Source organism: Castanea sativa, chromosome 2 (genome assembly GCF_040712315.1).
Source record: "Castanea sativa cultivar Marrone di Chiusa Pesio chromosome 2, ASM4071231v1".
Classification (NCBI taxonomy): Eukaryota; Viridiplantae; Streptophyta; class Magnoliopsida; order Fagales; family Fagaceae; genus Castanea; species Castanea sativa.
Window position 1 is genome coordinate 25,104,157 of NC_134014.1, and position 17,717 is coordinate 25,121,873.

Below are 17,717 nucleotides of genomic sequence, written 5' to 3' on the forward strand. Positions count from 1 at the left end.
TAAAACACCCCTGAAACTTAAAAAATGACCAAAATACCACTGAAACCTAAAAATGACCAAAATACCCCCAAAATAAAAAAAAAAAAGTCCAAAATACCTTTGAAACCTAAAAATTAACTGAAACTTAAAAAATGACCAAAATACCCCTAAAACCTACTTATGACCAAAATAACCCCTAAACCTTAAAATAACCAAAATATCCTTAAAACCTAAAAAATGACCAAAATACCCCAAAACCTATAAAATGACAAAAATGCCCCTTAAACCTGTAAGTCAATAGAAATACACCCTAAACCTAAAAAATTTCCAAAATCCCCCCTAAAACTAAGAAATGACCAAAATACTCCTTAAACATAACAAATGACCAAAATACCTCCTAAACCCCTATTTTGGTAATTTTAGAGGCTTTGGGTGTATTTTGTTCATCTTATAGGATTAGTGGTATGTTGGTCATTTTAGATACTTTGAGGGGTATTTTGGTCGTTTTATAGGTTTAGAGGTATTTTGGTCGTTTTAGGTGTTTCAAGGTATTTTTGGTAAGTTTAGAGGTTACAAGTTGTTTGTAGCCATTTTTGAGGTTTTGGGTTTATTTGGGTCATTTCAAAGGTTTAGGGGAATTTTCGTCACTTTATAGGTTTGAGGGTATTTTGATCATTTTTTAGGTTTATGCGGTATTCTAGTCATTTTTTAGGTTTCGGGACTATTTTCCTCAATTTTTAGGCTTCGAGGGGTATTTTGGTCATTTTTAGGTTTCAAGGTTATTTTGATCACTTTTTAGGCTTCGGGTTATTTTGGCTATTTCTTAGGTTTCAAGGGTATTTTGGTCATTTTTTAGGTTTCGGGGGGTATTTTGGTTATTTTTTGGATTTCAGGGGTATTTTGGGAATTTTTAGGTTTTGGGGGTATTTTAGTCATCTTTTATGTTTCAGGGGTATTTTGGTCATTTTTTGGATGTCAGGGGTACTGTGGTAAATTTTAGGCTTTGGGGGCATTTTCGTCATTTTATCGGTTTTAGGGGTATTTCAATCAATTTTTTTTTGTTGGCGTTTTGGGGGTATTTTGGTCATTTTTAGGTTATATTTTGGTCATTCTTTGGACTTTGGGGGTATTTTGGTCATTTTTTGGGTTTTAGGTGTATTTTTGTAATTTTTAGGTTTCGAGAGTATTTTGGTCTTTTTTTTTTTTTTTAGTTTAAGAGGTATTTTGTTAATTTTCTAAAAATTAGATTTTACGTTATTTATTTAAATTTTAGATGGATTTTAGTGGGCATTAGTGGGCTTATCCATTAAGACCCATATAATTGAATAACTAAAAAAATACACTATAGGTGACCTATCCCAGCGCTTTTGGAGCACTGGAATAGGTTGACTCTATTCCAACGCTTCCAAAAGCACTGTGATAGGCCTCTCTCCATAAGGGAATGGAGAGACCTATCCCAGCGCTTTTGGAAGCGCTGGAATAGGTAGACCCTATTCCAGCGCTTTTAAAAGCGTCGGGATAGGTCACTCCATTCCCTTGCAGAGAGAAGCCTATCCCAGCGCTTTTTGAAGCGCTGGAATAGGGTCCACCTATTCCAGCGCTCCAAAAGCGCTGGGATAGGTCTCTCCATGCCCTTATGGAAAGAGGCCTATCCCAGCGCTTTTGAAAGCGCTAGGATAGGGTTCACCTATTCCAGCGCTTCAAAAAGCGCTGGGATAGGTCTATCCATCCCCTTATAGAGAAAGGCTTATCCCAGCACTTTTTTAAGCGCTGGAATAGGTAGACCCTATTCCAGCGCTTTTAAAAGCGCCGGGATAGGTCTTTCCCAGAAGGGGAATCAATAACCCTATTCCAGCGCAATAGGGCATCCTGTACCAGCGTTTTTGAAAACCGCCGCTATAGACCTCCTATTGCAGCGATTTGTAAAACGCCGATATTGAGCTGCCGTAATAGGGTTTCCTATACCAGCGCTTTCAAAAAACGCTGGTACAGGCTTATCTATTACAGCGGTTTTTAAAAGCGCTGGGAAAAAAACGCTGGGATAGGACGATTTTTTTGTAGTGTATAGTCTATGCAAGGTAAGGAAAGGACTACATACTTTTTCTTAGTATCATGCATCTTGGAAATGTTTATTTTGTTAGTGAAAAAAGGGCTTAGATGAGTAGTTGGGTAGTTTCAAGGTAAAGTTTAGTATGACATATCAAGTCTTATGCCATTATGGAATCATTAGTCTTTCACTATTGCGTAAACCAAAGATTTTGTCATCCACTATCATGCACATTAACTTAAGCAAGCTTTATTTAGATTGGGAGATGATGAGATATTCTTGAGGTTGGTTTGTACTTTTATAATTAAAATTGTCTTATCAAAGTTAGTGCTAAATTTGATGTCTAAGTCTCTTTGATTTTTTTTTTTCCTGTTAAACTTAGGTTCATGGGTTCAATTTATTTAGCTGAAGAAGTATTAAGACGAAGGATGTGAAATGGACAACAATCTTGCTTCTCCACCAATTTGCTTCCAAGGAAGGATGAACACACCATTCTCTTTAGCTGGATTTTTTTTTCAATTGCTAGAAATATTTTTCTCTCTATCATAGTGGATGTTACAGTTTTAGTTGTTTAGAGTAGGCTTAAGAGAAAATCTACTTGTAAGACAACACATTTTTATGGATAGCATACTAAGTGTTATATACATTTTAAACTTGAAATTCATACCAAGTGTTATTTTTTAAAATTTATATATTCAATTGCATTAGCTACATATACTTATTTAATTAAATTTATTTAAGTATGACTTTTGAAAAAAAATGTTTCTCCAAATATTTACCTAAAATTATTTGAATATATTTGCTTTCTCAGATTCTAATTATTTTTATGTACAAAAATTTATTTGTGGACTCTTACAAAATTTTCAATATTTTTATTTCTATTTTGTTGAAAATAGAAGTATTTTTTTCCAAGAACCTGAAAATATATGTACTTATGTAATTCTCGTGCATTTGCATGGGTTTAAAAGCTAGTAATAATAATTGTGGGGACCCGAGGACCAAAGATTGGAAGCACCATTGTAGCCTTCAGTTGTTCCTCATGAAGAAGCATCCATGACCCGATGAGTATGGTTGATCGAAGAGAGAATGGGGAGTGACAGAGTGTCCATGGGGGTTGTAAGAGGTGAAGGTGGATGCCTTAGGGGATGAACAAGATATTTGTAAGAGGTTTCTTGTAAAGTCTCACCTACTCCTTTGCATTAAATGGCTAGCAACAGCTTTATCAGCTGCATCAATGAAGAAGTGACCTGAACAGTAGATCCACAGCTCAACAGCTCCTTCCACCACCTTCATCAGAAGTCTAGTGTGACAAATGTCCTAAGGGGATATAGGAGGATTGAAAATGGAGGGCTAGGATGCAAGAAGCCATAGAGTATATAAAAGAAAGGGATTCTCAAATAAAAGGGATCCGGAAATAATTAAGGAAAAGGGGCCAGAGCCAGAGCAGGAATTGAGAGAATGAGAGTGAATAGTGCCTGTAACAACCCAAGAACATTGTCCTCAGGCAAGCTTGTAAGAATCCATCTACACATTTAAATCTCAGACTTTTGCCTCCTCCTTCTCTATCTTTGTCCTCAAGCGAGGCCCAACTTGTTCATTCCACTCTCTTTACAAATATTTATTAATTTGGGCTAGGTTTGGGAACATCAATCTCACTATTCTAAGTGAGCTTGACTAACTCAGATTTCATGCTCTTACAACAACAACAACAATAATAATAATAATAACTAGTCGCTAACCCATGCGATGCACAAGAAAACTATTGATTATGAAAAAAAAATCCAATAATGAATGAAGAATTTAAGCTATTACTTTAAAAAAAACAAAAAAAAAAACAATGAATGAAGAGTTTAAGCTATCACCTATGCAAATTTTTTTTTTTTGGTGCATTTTAGTTAGACTTTAGACAATAATACTATGGTTATTACTTCTACTATTTTTGGGCTAAAATAAGTTTTTTTTTTTCCCAAATTGAAATAAAGTTTTTTGTTTACTATTTTTTTATATTGGAATTTATTTACTATTATTGTTAAGCTAAAATATTTAAAAATGATTATCTGATTATTCATTTAAAAGAAATATTTTTATAAAATGATGTAATGCCAGTTTTGTGAATAAAAAGGCATGTGATGGCATTGTAAAGGAAGCACCTTCCTAGAAAATTCCTTTCTACCTCTCCCAAGTGTCATAAATGTCATCTCATTTTTTTAAAACTCTTTTCATTCCTCTTCTCAAACTACTCAAGCATCTGCAAATCTATAACACTCCTCCTTCGTCTCATCTTCTTCACTCAAATTTTTTTTTTTTTAAATCAGTTTTCTTTTCTAATTTCCACACCATCAAATCCAAAAGAAGTTACTCAGTGAAAACACATTTTTCATTTAACTCAAAAATTCATATTCTGTTTGGAATGACAAAATTTCAGCCGGAACGCTGGTACAACCCGAATTTTGGAACGAAATAGAATAGTGGGGTTACCTATACCGGAACAAAAAATTCCAACTGGAATAGAACGGTATTTAAAACATTGATCTTGTACTGTGTTTGAAGAAATTTATGGAATAAGGAGGACAATGACGAAGAGGGAGATGGGATTATTTTGGTTTTTTTTTTTTTTTTTTTAGAAACTTTTGGTTTGGGTTTGTGCTCATGTTAATTGTTTTGGTTTGGTTTTGGATTGTGCTGCGCTTGTGATACAGACGAAGTTGAGAGGAGAAAGAATTGATCGGGTTTTTATAAGGAAGGAGAGTATCAGAGAGAAATAGTTATTAAATTCAAAATTTTTGTTTTATAATGTTAATGTTGCAAAAATAATGATGACGTGGAAAATTATGGAAGTTTCAAAAGCTTCGGTTTTATATAATAATAATAATAATAATAATAATAATAATAATAATAATAATAATAACAATAACAATAACAACAATAACAATATGAACAATTTATATTTTATGCCTAATAATATTCTTACAAATTTTTTTAACGAGTTAACAAAATATAAAAATGACTATCAATAATATTTAAATTATATTATACATCTTATTGTATATCTTTAAGTGTATCAATAGATATGCATAAGGTTACAAGTTAGTGTATTCAAAAGCTACTAATCTTTCTGTAGGGGTATTGGGCCCAGTAATTTATAATGGACGGCCCAACAAAGGTCTTTTGGGCTAGAAACCCAAATCCGAAAACATCAAAATGATCGTGGAGTGTTTAAGTGTCCCATACCGTCCGAGGAGTCGATTTGTCCTCGGAATGTTAAGCCGAGGATACACAGTATACGTGGAGGACAGCAGAAAGAGCGGTGGAATGTCTAAAGTAAAGCTGCTACCACCGCCCATATATTAAAGACCCTGTAAATAATACGCTGGCAATAGAGATGGAAGGATGGGACCTGAGCATAGAGCTTGGAACTTGGTCCCAAATCCCAGCGGGCTTTAGGGAAGAATGGATGGGACAAGTATCCAAAAAATGAGGGTCGCGGCCATAAAGTGGAAGATGATGAAGAGAAGAGGAGGAATATAAATAGGAGGGAAGGCATACGAAGAAGAAAGGAGGCCTTTTGAAAAAGAAAAAGTGTATGATAAACATTATTTGTATCCACACTTGAGAAATACTATTAGAAACGGTCCTCGGAAACAGTCCGAGGAGGAATTCTCAATATTACTCTTTGCAAACGATTCTTTGTTTTGTTCCATTGGGCCCAAAGCCCGTTCTTTTTGTGATTGTCTAAAGCCATCCTTAAAATCTAAATTATAAACCCATCCTCTACAAATTCATTGTGAAGAAAGGCCTTTTAAGCCCATTTTCCTCCTAGTCGTGGTTTGGGAATTTGAATTGTGGCCTTACAATTGGCGCCGTCTGTGGGAATTTAGTTTTTAAGGAAGTTTAGAGCATCATGGTAGGATCGGAACCACCACGCAGTGCAGAGTCCGTTGGCTCCCAGCGTGAGGATCACTCCTTACGTCCTGATCATGGAGAGAACCGAGAAGGAAGTGTACATACTACACACACCATCAGAAGTGCTAGTCATTCGCAAGGAGGAAGTAGAGTTCCTTACGAGAGGAATGCCAGGGCCATGCAGAAAGAGATTGACGGCCTAAAGAGGAGACTGCGTCACGAGAGGAGAAGGAGAACTCCTCCGGTCTCTGACCCCTCTTCGGAAGGATCCGAGGATGACAATTACGAGCGGAGATCCAGAACTCCCCCAGGTGGATATGTCTCTTCCGAGGAAGACAATATGCATGGAAGGCGTGGCAGAGACTACCCCCCCAGGGGCTTGGGAAATGACGCAATGGGAAGAGCGTTACACCAAATCTCCAGATCACCCTTCGCGCGCAGATTGGAGGAAGGGAGGTTACCTCGGCGCTTCACACAACCGGCCTTCACTCTTTACAATGGTCGGACGGATCCTGTGGAGCACGTGAGTCATTTCAGCCAGAGAATGGCAGTGCATTCCAGGAATGAAACTTTGTTATGCAAGATTTTTCCTTCTAGCCTAGGGCCCGTAGCCATGAGATGGTTTGACGGCTTAAGGGCGAGGCTCCATTGATTCTTTCAAAGAGCTTACTAGAGCATTCGGTTCTCGCTTTATCACGTGCGGTAGAGTTCCTCGTCCATTGGATTCTTTACTATCTATGGCCATGAGGGAAGGGGAAACCACGAAAACGTATTCGGACCGATATTGGGAAATGTTCAACGAAATCGACGGAGACTTTGACGATGTAGCCATAAGGACCTTCAAGGTCGGCCTACCAACGGAGCATGACTTGAGGAAATCCTTGACGAAGAAGCACTGTAAGAAGCGTACGTCGACCGATGGATCGCATCGACGAGTACAAAAGGGTTGAGGAAGATCGGCGAGGAGGGAAAAGGCAAGGCGAAGGTTATCCCACAAGAAAGGAGGGATTTCGGGTCGGACCGATACAACAACAACAGGCCTACGCGGGATTTTTCCAGTGTGCCGGTCACATACCCCCACAAGTGGTCAACACCGTCTTCGGGGAGCCGGTGCGGCCGTTGGAGAAAATAAGGCATGAACCTTTTTTCAAATGGCCGAATAAAATGGCAGGAGACCCTTTGAGACGCAACCAAAATCTCCACTGCCATTATCACCGGGAGAGAGGTCACACCACCGAGGACTATCGCACTTTGTGGAATCATACGGAACAATTGGTTAAAGAGGGAAAGCTTGAAGCGGTTTCGTACCAACCCAACGGGCGAGGAAACCAATCGGGAGTGGCAAACCACGATGGTCCTTCATCCGGACCTCCTCTAGGTACTATCAATGTCATTTTTGCGGCACACAGTAGGATCGGCTCGGCTCCTTTCGGGGTAATGTCGGTTGCTCGAACATTTGCCGAGGAGTCACGGGATCGGCCGAAGAGGATTAAGGCAAGTATCCTGCCGAGTCCTAAGTTTCTCTGAAGAGGACAAGATGGGGACCATCCGGCCTCATGATGATGCCTTAGTGGTAACTCTCAGAATAGGGAACTATGATGTAAAGAGGGTAATGGTTGATCAAGGTAGTGGTGCAGATATCATGTACCCTGACCTATTTAGAGGCTTGAAGTTAAGAGTTGAAGATCTTATGCCATATGACTCACCCTTGATAAGCTTCGAAGGGAGAGACGTCGTTCCAAAGGTACAGATTAGACGCACTGTGCAATCAGGTCGGAGGTGGTAGACGTAGATTTCATCGTGGTCGATGCTTATTCTCCCTATACGGCTATTGTGGCAAGACCTTGGCTGCATGCGTTAGGGGCTGTTTCCTCAACCTTGCATGTCAAAATCAAATTTCATTACGGGAGACCAGGTGGTGGAGTTACTTGGGAGTCGGTACGTGGCTCGACGGTGTGTCACGACGCAATTCTGCGTCGACCGAACCGGACTCCCGTCCTCGGCTATCGGTGAAGCATAGCAATCAATGTCTCTTCCCATAGCCGAGGTAGATGAGGCAGTATGTGAAGAATTGGAGAAAATTATCATAGACAATGATCACGAAAGGTTCTTCCAAGTTGGAGTTCAATTGCCACGGGAAGAGAAGACAGAGCTGATTTTATTTTTAAAGAAAATTATGGATGTGTTCGCTTGGAACGCGTATGAGGCCCAGGGTTGATCCGAACTTCATATGTCATCATTTAAGGGTCAATCCAACCGTAGTGCCGAGGAGGCAACCTCCTCGGAGGTCCTCGAAGGAACATTCCGAAGCCGTAAAGGAGGAAGTGCTCAAACTCAAAGCGGCGGGGGCTATCAAAGAAGTGTTCTATCTGAATGGTTAGCCCACACGGTGGTGGTGAAAAAGAAGAATGGGAAGTGGAGAGTTTGTGTAGACTTCACAGATTTAAACAAAGCTTGCCCAAAGGACTCATTCCCGATGCCTCGAATTGATCAATTGGTTGATGCTACTGTTGGACATCCTCGGATGAGTTTTCTTGATGCTTTCCAAGGTTATCACCAGATACCTTTAGCCGTTGAGGACCAGGAGAAGACTGCATTCGTCACTCCTACGGGAAATTACCACTATAAGGTAATGCCTTTTGGTTTGAAAAACGCAGGGGCTACCTACCAAAGGATGATGACGAGGATGTTTGAGGCACAGCTAGGAAAAAATATTGAGGTATACGTGGACGATATGGTGGTAAAGAGTAAAGAAGTTTCTGCACATACGGAAGATGCGAGCAACACTTTTCGAAGCTAAGAGAGGATAAATTGCTGCTCAATTCCTCTAAAGGCTCTTTCGGTGTGGGGTCGGGCAAGTTTCTAGGATATATGGTGACTCACCGGGAATTGAAGTGAATCCTGCTCGGAGTTAAGGCGATAAACGGCTTACACCCACCTCGGAATCCTAAAGAAGTGCAAAGGCTAACGGTATGATTCTTGCTCTCAACCGATTTATATCTCGGTCCGCGGACGGATGCGGGCCTTTCTTTCAATTATTAAATAAATGGAAGGGTTTCGAATGGACCGAGGAGTGCGCGGTAGCTTTCCAACGGCTAAAAGAATATCTCTCGCGACCACCGGTTATGTCTCGACCGAGAGGTTGATGAGATTACGTTTGCATATATTGCGGTGGCTAACCATGCGTGTTAGTTTGGTTCTTATCCGAGATGACAATAACATCCGAGAGACCGGTTTATTATGTAAGCAAATCTCTGCATGAGGCCGAGCCGAGTTATTTGCCACTTTGGAGAAAGCTATCTTGGCGGTGGTACATGCTACACGAAGACTTCCCCATTACTTCCGGTCTCATACGGTTGTTGTTCTTACACAACTCCCTCTTAAATCAATTCTGCGAAGTGCGAGATTATATGGGAAGAATTGCCAAATGGGGAAGCTGTCCTAGGAGCTTTCGATATCAAGTATATGCCCCGCACCTCTATAAAGGGACGGTCATCGCGGACCTTGTGGCGGAATTTGCGAGCCTTCGTTGGAAGACTATCAAGAAGGCATGGGTAAAAAATCGGTAGGCATGATTTCGTGTGAAGGGCCTCCATTATGGAAAGTCCATGTTGATGGAGCGGCAAATCGAGAGGGGATCGGGTATCGGACTAGTTTTGATATCCCCGGAGGGAATTACTTTTAAGAAATCTTTGAGATTGGGATTCTCGGCCACCAACAACGAAGCGAGTATGAAGCCGTCCTCGCGGGGATGAACATGGTTCATAAAATGGGAGGAAAGACGGTGCGGATGTTCTCGGATTCACTATTGGTGGTAGGCCAAGTAGAAGGCAAGCTAGAAGCAAGGGATTCCGAATGCGAGAATACCTAACCCGGGTCGGTATATGCAATCTAAATTTGAGTCATTTCTACTATTGCATGTATCCGGATGTGGCAACACCCATGCCGACTCATTAGCCACGCTCGCGACGTCCTCGGCACAAAGTCTACCACGAGTTATCCTCGTTGAAGATCTGTTGAAACCCACCGGGACGGATAGTAACTCCACTCAAATTCTTCAAATTAGGACGGGGCCTAGTTGGATGGATCAAATAGTAACATTTCTCGGGAATGACATCCTGCTGGAGAAAAGGTGAAGCGGATAAAGTTCGCGGGAAAGCCACTCGTTTCGGTTATCCGAGGACCAAAAATTGTACAAACGTTCCTTTTCGGGACCATATTTGCTATGCATACACCCCGAGGCAACGGAGCTACTTTTGGAAGAGTTACACGAAGGGATTTGTGGAAGTCACACGGGAGGAAGGTCTTTAGCTCACGGGGCCCTTACTCGGGGCTATTGGTGGCCAAATATGCGAGAGAGAAGCGCAAGATTATGCAAAGAAATGTGACCAATGTCAAAGGTTCGCTCCAAATATACATCAACCGGGTGGAGTCTGAATCCTCTATCTAGCCCATGGCCTTTTGCCCAATGGGGCTTGGACATTGTTGGACCCTTCCCCAAAGCAACGGGAAACGGACGGTGGCTTCTCGTGGCAACAGTTACTTCACCAAATGGGTTGAAGGCGAGCCATTATCAAACATCGGAGACACGGAAGCAAAAAAGTTTGTATGGAAGAATATCGTTACCGGGTTCGGCATTCCTCATACTCTCATTTCGGATAACGGTTTACAATTTGATAGCAAAGCCTTTCGGAAATCTTCTTTGTGATCTTGGCATTACGAATAGATATTCCACTCCGGCTTATCCCCAAGGAAATGGGCAAGCCGAGGCTGTCAACAAAGTAATAGTAAGCGGACTTAAAAAGAGGTTGGGTGACGCCAAGGGGAGGTGGGTGGAAGAAGCGCCACATGTCTTGTGGACGTATAGAACTACACCACGAAGATCCACGGGAGAAACACCCTTCGCCATGACTTATGGGGCCGAGGCGATAATCCCCTTAGAAGCGGGTTCCCAACCACGAAGAAAAACTCCTTTATTCCGGATAGCAATGATGATGCGGTAATGAGAAACTTAGACTTAGTTGAGGAACGGCGAGAAAGCGCCATGGTTCAACTAGCTTATTATCAACATAAGCTCAAGCGGGGTATGATTCTCATGTGAAACTTCGACCTCTTGGACCGGGTGACTTAGTACTAAGGAAAGTTTTGGGCACGATGAAGAACCTGCGTGGGGAAAATTGGGGCCCAGCGGGAAGGACCTTATCGTATTACTTCGGTAGCGGGAATAGGGGCCTACAATCTGGAGGATTTGGACGAAAATGTTGTACAACGTCCACGGAATGTAAATAATCTACGAAGGTAATATTACAAAATAAAAGGCACTTCGGCCGTTCTTTGTTGTAAAATACATTATATTCGTTATCTTCATTCGTCGAAATATAAAGCTGAAACTTGGTATGCCTGGATCCTCGGACCACATACCTCGTCTAAATTGATATTCTTTATTAAAGTGTTAAACGAGAACCTAAGTTACGTACGGTCCTCGGATCACCTACTTTGGGAAAATTAACATTTTAAATTTATTCGCCTAAGTATCAAGTGAAACTTGGTATGCCTGGATCCTCGGACCACATACCTCGTCTAAATTGATATTATTTACAAAGTGTTAAACAGAACCTAAGTTACGTCTGGTCCTCGGATCACCTACTTTAGGAAAATTAACATTTTTAATTTATTCGCCTAAGTATCAAGCTGAAACTTGGTATGCACGGATCCTCGGACCACATACCTCGTCTAAATTGATATTCTTTACAAAGTGTTAAACGGAACCTAAGTTACGTACGGTCCTCGGATCACCTACTTTGGGAAAATTAACATTTTTAATTTATTCGCCTAAGTATCAATTTGAAACTTGGTATGCACGGATCCTCGGATCACATACCTCGTCTAAATTGATATTCTTTACAAAGTGTTAAACAGAACCTAAGTTACGTACGGTCCTCGGATCACCTACTTTGGGAAAATTAACATTTTAAATTTATTCGCCTAAGTATCAAGCTGAAACTTGGTATGCACGGATCCTCGGACCACATACCTCGTCTAAATTGATATTCTTTACAAAGTGTTAAACAGAACCTAAGTTACGTCTGGTCCTCGGATCACCTACTTTGGGAAATTTAACATTTTTAATTTATTCGCCTAAGTATCAAGCTGAAACTTGGTATGCCTGGATCCTCGGACCACATACCTCGTCTAAATTGATATTCTTTACAAAGTGTTAAACAGAACCTAAGTTACGTCTGGTCCTTGGATCACCTACTTTGGGAAAATTAACATTTTAAATTTATTCGCCTAAGTATCAAGCTGAAAACTTGGTATGCCTGGATCCTCGGACCACATACCTCGTCTAAATTGATGTTCTTTACTAAAATGTTAAACAGAACCTAAGTTACGTTTGGTCCTCAGATCACCTACTTTGGGAAAATTAACATTTTAAATTTATTTGTCTAAAGTATCAAGCTGAAGCTTGGTATTGTTGGATCCTCGGATCATTTACTTGAGAAAAATTAATACATCAGATATTTGCATAGACTATATGCCTTATCTTTACATAGTTCAAACTAGAGATCCAAAACGAAGAAACAAAATTGCATCACTTAATGCAGTTCTCGGCATAATTAAGCCTTCCTTGGAGTATCAAATTTCAATTCAAGTTGTTGCTAATAACTTTGGTAAAAGACAAAAAGATGATATTTATGGAATGATATGATCAGCATAAAAACAAAAAAAAAATATATGTATAAGAATCATCTAAAAACAAACATTCATTCTTGTATTAAATTCCAAAATAGTACTTTTGCACCTATACTTAGGTATTACACTTGGAGACAAAATAAAAATAAAGAAAGGAAAGACAACAAGCAAGTCAACATTTCGGCTTAATCTTGAGAGGGCCTTTGGGGTCTTGAGGAGATGGAAGCTGAGCCGAGGACTCAACGGCAATTCCTTTGCCTTTGGGATCATCTATCAAGGTTATTGGGTTAGCTTGATCACCCAACTCATCCTTTGAAGATTCCCGAAGATCACTTGAAGGCTGTACGTCTTCAATTGCCTTTTCTTGTGCAGGGTCAAGTTGTTCGGGGGCATCTTCGGGAAGAGTTGAGTCTTCGGCCAAATCACCCCCTTATCCTCGGATGATCCACAGGCGGCTTCTTGTGCGGTGTCGGGAATGGAAGAAGCGCGAATTGCGGGAGGATAGTAGACACTCTCTACTTTCCAAAGAGTGGAAGAGGCATCAACCCCAGCTTGGGAAAGTGCCTCATTCCACACTTGGAGGCAGTAGTGCCTACATACCTCGGGAACCTGAGCCTTGAAGGTTTCAGTGACCTCCTTCACGCCTATATTATAACCGTCTTGTTCGGCTTGGTCCCTCGAGTTCTCGGCCTCTTCTTTTGCTTTCTCAGCCTTTTTCTTCTCCTCAATGGCCTCTTCTTTGCCCTTGATGGCTTCTTCTTTGGCCTTCTCAGACTCGTTCAGATCTTTCTTAAGATCCTCTACGAGCCTTCGTGCTACTAAGAGGTTATCCTCAGCTTGGCGAAGCATTAGGCATTAATCCTCGGCCTGTTTAGTCGTCGTTTTCAGATCAGCCTCTAAGCCCGCCTTGGCACTCTCAGCCTTAGCCAATTTTGCTGTGACCTCCTGCAGTTTCTTCTTATGAAGGTCCGAGATCTTTTGAGCAGTTTCACGCCTGGACTCCTCGGCCCTCAGAGACTTGTAGGAATTAATGGCAATCTCTTCTGCCCTGTGGGCAGATTGAACGGCCTACGAACAAAACATATAAAACTTAGACATATGGATATATATAGGAAATAAAAACAAAAGTCAAGGTTTTAAAGAAAACTCACCATTGCAAGCTCCTTCTTCAAAGTCATGAATACGGTGTGGTCCCTTTTCTTTCTCAGCTCAATCATATCCTCGGGGAGCAACGATTACTGCTCCAAAGCATACGCGACGCATGCCGCTGTCCCTTCATCGAATTTCTAATGGACGCATCCACGGTAATGACCTCGTCGTCCATAGAAAGGTCGGGAAGCCATACGGGGCGCGTACGACCGCTGTTGGTCGGTTCTTCTTCCGACCTAGTACGTATGGTGCGGGCTGCTTTGCACCCTTTTCCACCTCGGTCTCCTTGGAGACGAGCCCTTCCCTGCCTCCACCACTTCCTTTCCTTTCGGCTGATCTCTTTTTCTTTTGAGATCGGCTATGTTGGTGCGTTGGGTTTGGGAGGATGGGGGAGGAGGAGGAAGCCTAGCTTCGGGGCCTTTGTCGGCACCCTTTTCTTGAGTCCGAGGGCGCACCTCTTTTGGTGGTTCTTGGACTCGGGGGCCTTATCGGTGCCCTCAAGGACATCCTTCAAACTGGGCTTAGTCTTTCGTTGGATGCCCATAGTGTCAAGTTCTTCGGTGGTAGCCTTTGAGATATGGGTAGAGGTGCCGAGGATGGAAGTTGAATCTTCGGGAGAGTAGGGTTGATTAAAAACCTCAAAATCGTCCTCGGAATGCGATACCTCAACTATTTCTTCTTCTTCTTCCTTTACGGTGGAGTGAGAGGGCGCGGCTTCCCCAAATGTTAAATTTGTGGAGAGAGGCACTTGTGGGAATCCCAACCGGAACGAATGGTGGTGGTTGGATTGGTTGGGTGACCAAGGTGCCTTGAGGAATGGCGGTCCCCTCCGGTAGCAAAAAACCCTCGACGGCAACAACGTCCGAGGAAGACGAGGATCGTGGGCTTTGATCACGCACTTCGGCGCACGAAAGGCTTTGGATATTGGATTGTAGCCGAGGATCGGATGAGCTGCTCGGAGTTGACCGTCGGTATGCACAAAAACCTCGGCTTGTAGGATCCTATCCAACCGTCCGAAGTCAACGAGATTGGGATGACGATCCGCGGCGTGTGGATACGTAGAGTTGTCCAAATAAGAGAGGGTAAGAATAAGTAAAAAGACGAGAGGATAATAGTATGTAAAAGAAATTTCACCTGGAGTCCCTTCCCTTGTCGGACGGGGGAGGCCGTCGTGCCAATTTCTGATATGATCGGGAAGTCGTTTTTTAGGCCCTTATTTGATTCGGGCAGACATTGAATTAGCCTAACCTCGGGGTATCTAGATTTTAGGTAATACTCATCTTTTTTGCTTAGGTAATGGAGGTTGTAAACCCAGTTCACGTCGTGGTGAGTGAGCCCTAAGTTCATCTTCTCATTTAAGGCATCTATGGAACCTAGGATCCTAAAGACATTTGGGGCGCACTGGGTGGGAGCTAATCTAAAGGCCCTAAAATAATCCCTAGTCACGGTTCCCATGGGGATTTTCATTCCCCCTTCGATGAACGCAATCATCGGGATTACGACTTCCCCCGTTTTTCTTTTTGTATAATACTCTTCCTCGTTACAGTACGTAATGGATACATCCGAGGGAATTTTGTACTTAGCCTTAAACTGCTCTATTTTTTCGTTCGAATCTACCAGGGACGCGAACCTACCCATTCTTTTTAAAAAAAAAGGGGAGGTGGGAAGAAAACTAACTACGCCGAGGATGAAAGACACAGTGAAAGGAGAAGACAGGAAGGAAAAGAAACAAAAAGCTGATAAGGAGGGGAAAGAGTATTGAAGAACTTACTTTTAAAAGAAGAAAGCACGTCACCTCGGACAGAGTACTCGATAGAAAGAGAGAGTACGGGGAGATGGAAAGTGTGGCAGGTACGTTATCAGGTTTCTGTAGTGTGAGGAAGTTTGAAGAAAATTAGTATTTATATGTCAAAAGGTGTTTTGAAGCGGGCAAATTCCCGCCTCAACACGGGAATCGATCTCGACCGTTGGATATATGTCATATCAATGAAACGTGGGGGACATAGAAGCGCCAATAATAAATTCGGGGGCGTTTCGCATACCGAAGCATCGGGAACACGCGGTGGGTAATTCAGAAGTTATTTCCGTTAGTAAATATTCCGAGAATCTGCGGGGGTGAAAAGGTCTTTTAAATCGAGATCCTATTTTCCTCCCGAGGTGAGAGAAAAATAAAGAATCTCGAGGGGCTATTGTAGGGGTATTGGGCCCAGTAATTTATAATGGACGGCCCAACAAAGGTCTTTTGGGCTAGAAACCCAAATCCGAAAACATCAAAATGATCGTGGAGTGTTTAAGTGTCCCATACCGTCCGAGGAGTCGATTTGTCCTCGGAATGTTAAGCCGAGGATACACAGTATACGTGGAGGACAGCAGAAAGAGCGGTGGAATGTCTAAAGTAAAGCTGCTACCACCGCCCATATATTAAAGACCACTGTAAATAATACGGCGGCAATAGAGATGGAAGGATGGGACACGAGCATAGAGCTTGGAACTTGGTCCCAAATCCCAGCGGGCTTTAGGGAAGAATGGATGGGACAAGTATCCAAAAAATGAGGGTCGCGGCCATAAAGTGGAAGATGATGAAGAGAAGAGGAGGAATATAAATAGGAGGGAAGGCATACGAAGAAGAAAGGAGGCCTTTTGAAAAAGAAAAAGTGTATGATAAACATTATTTGTATCCACACTTGAGAAATACTATTAGAAACGGTCCTCGGAAACAGTCCGAGGAGGAATTCTCAATATTACTCTTTGCAAACGATTCTTTGTTTTGTTCCATTGGGCCCAAAGCCCGTTCTTTTTGTGATTGTCTAAAGCCATCCTTAAAATCTAAATTATAAACCCATCCTCTACAAATTCATTGTGAAGAAAGGCCTTTTAAGCCCATTTTCCTCCTAGTTGTGGTTTGGGAATTTGAATTGTGGCCTTACACTTTCCATATTCAAGGTGTTTTAAAAATTTTAATACAATTTTAATTATTTATTCATTTTTAGTTATTTTAATGGATTATTTTTACTAAGTGACTATCTTTTAAGATTATAAATAATTTCATACTAGTCTCTTTTATTTTTTTGGGTAAAAGTTAATAATTTGCAATAATTATAATTTGAAATTACTACTTTTGCCAATTACCAAAAAAAAAAACCTAGCAGTATGATGAAAAAATTATATCACCCACAAATGCAAACTACTCATCATAGCTCTAGTTTTTTTTTTTAATATTAAATTTGTGATTGAAAAATGCAATAATTTTTAATTCTAATTGTTATAAATTATTAATTTTTACCTAAAAAATAGAAAAAATTTTGAGCACGTGTGTGAGTGCATGCTCAAAGGTTTGTGTGTATATATATATTCCCTTTCTATCATAGGAGGAAAAAAAAAAGAAAAAACAAAGAAATATGAGGCCAAGCCTGTTTAGATGATCACAGGCTCTTCCGCATTGGGGCGATTCGGCCCAGCTATCTTGTAGGGCTCATCGGATCTGTTACTTTCTCATCCAACAGTATGGCAATAGTACACTACCGAGTACAAGTTACGACTTCTTGTGAGCTGTGAGCTGTCCAATTGTTTGTTTGTTTGTTTTTGTTTTTTTTTTTTTTTAAACCATAGCATAAATTGCACGTCCCTGATTGATTCTTCCAATCACCACACTCAAACTCGAACTCTTAGAATCAGATATCAAATTAAGAAAATATATTTATCTCAAAAAAAAAATTAAGAAAATATTTATCATCTCCATATAAATTTGGAGTTAGAGTTATCCTCTCCATCTCCTATCCTTTCTTACAATTATTCAATTTATTTACGTACGGTTAATTTTATTTTACTCACATGATTATTTTATTTTGTAATAATAATAATAATAATGTGACTTAGTTTTGTTTAAGCACGTGCAATGAGGCTCTATTTTTTTTAGTTTAACATACTTTTTCTAATTTGAATTAAA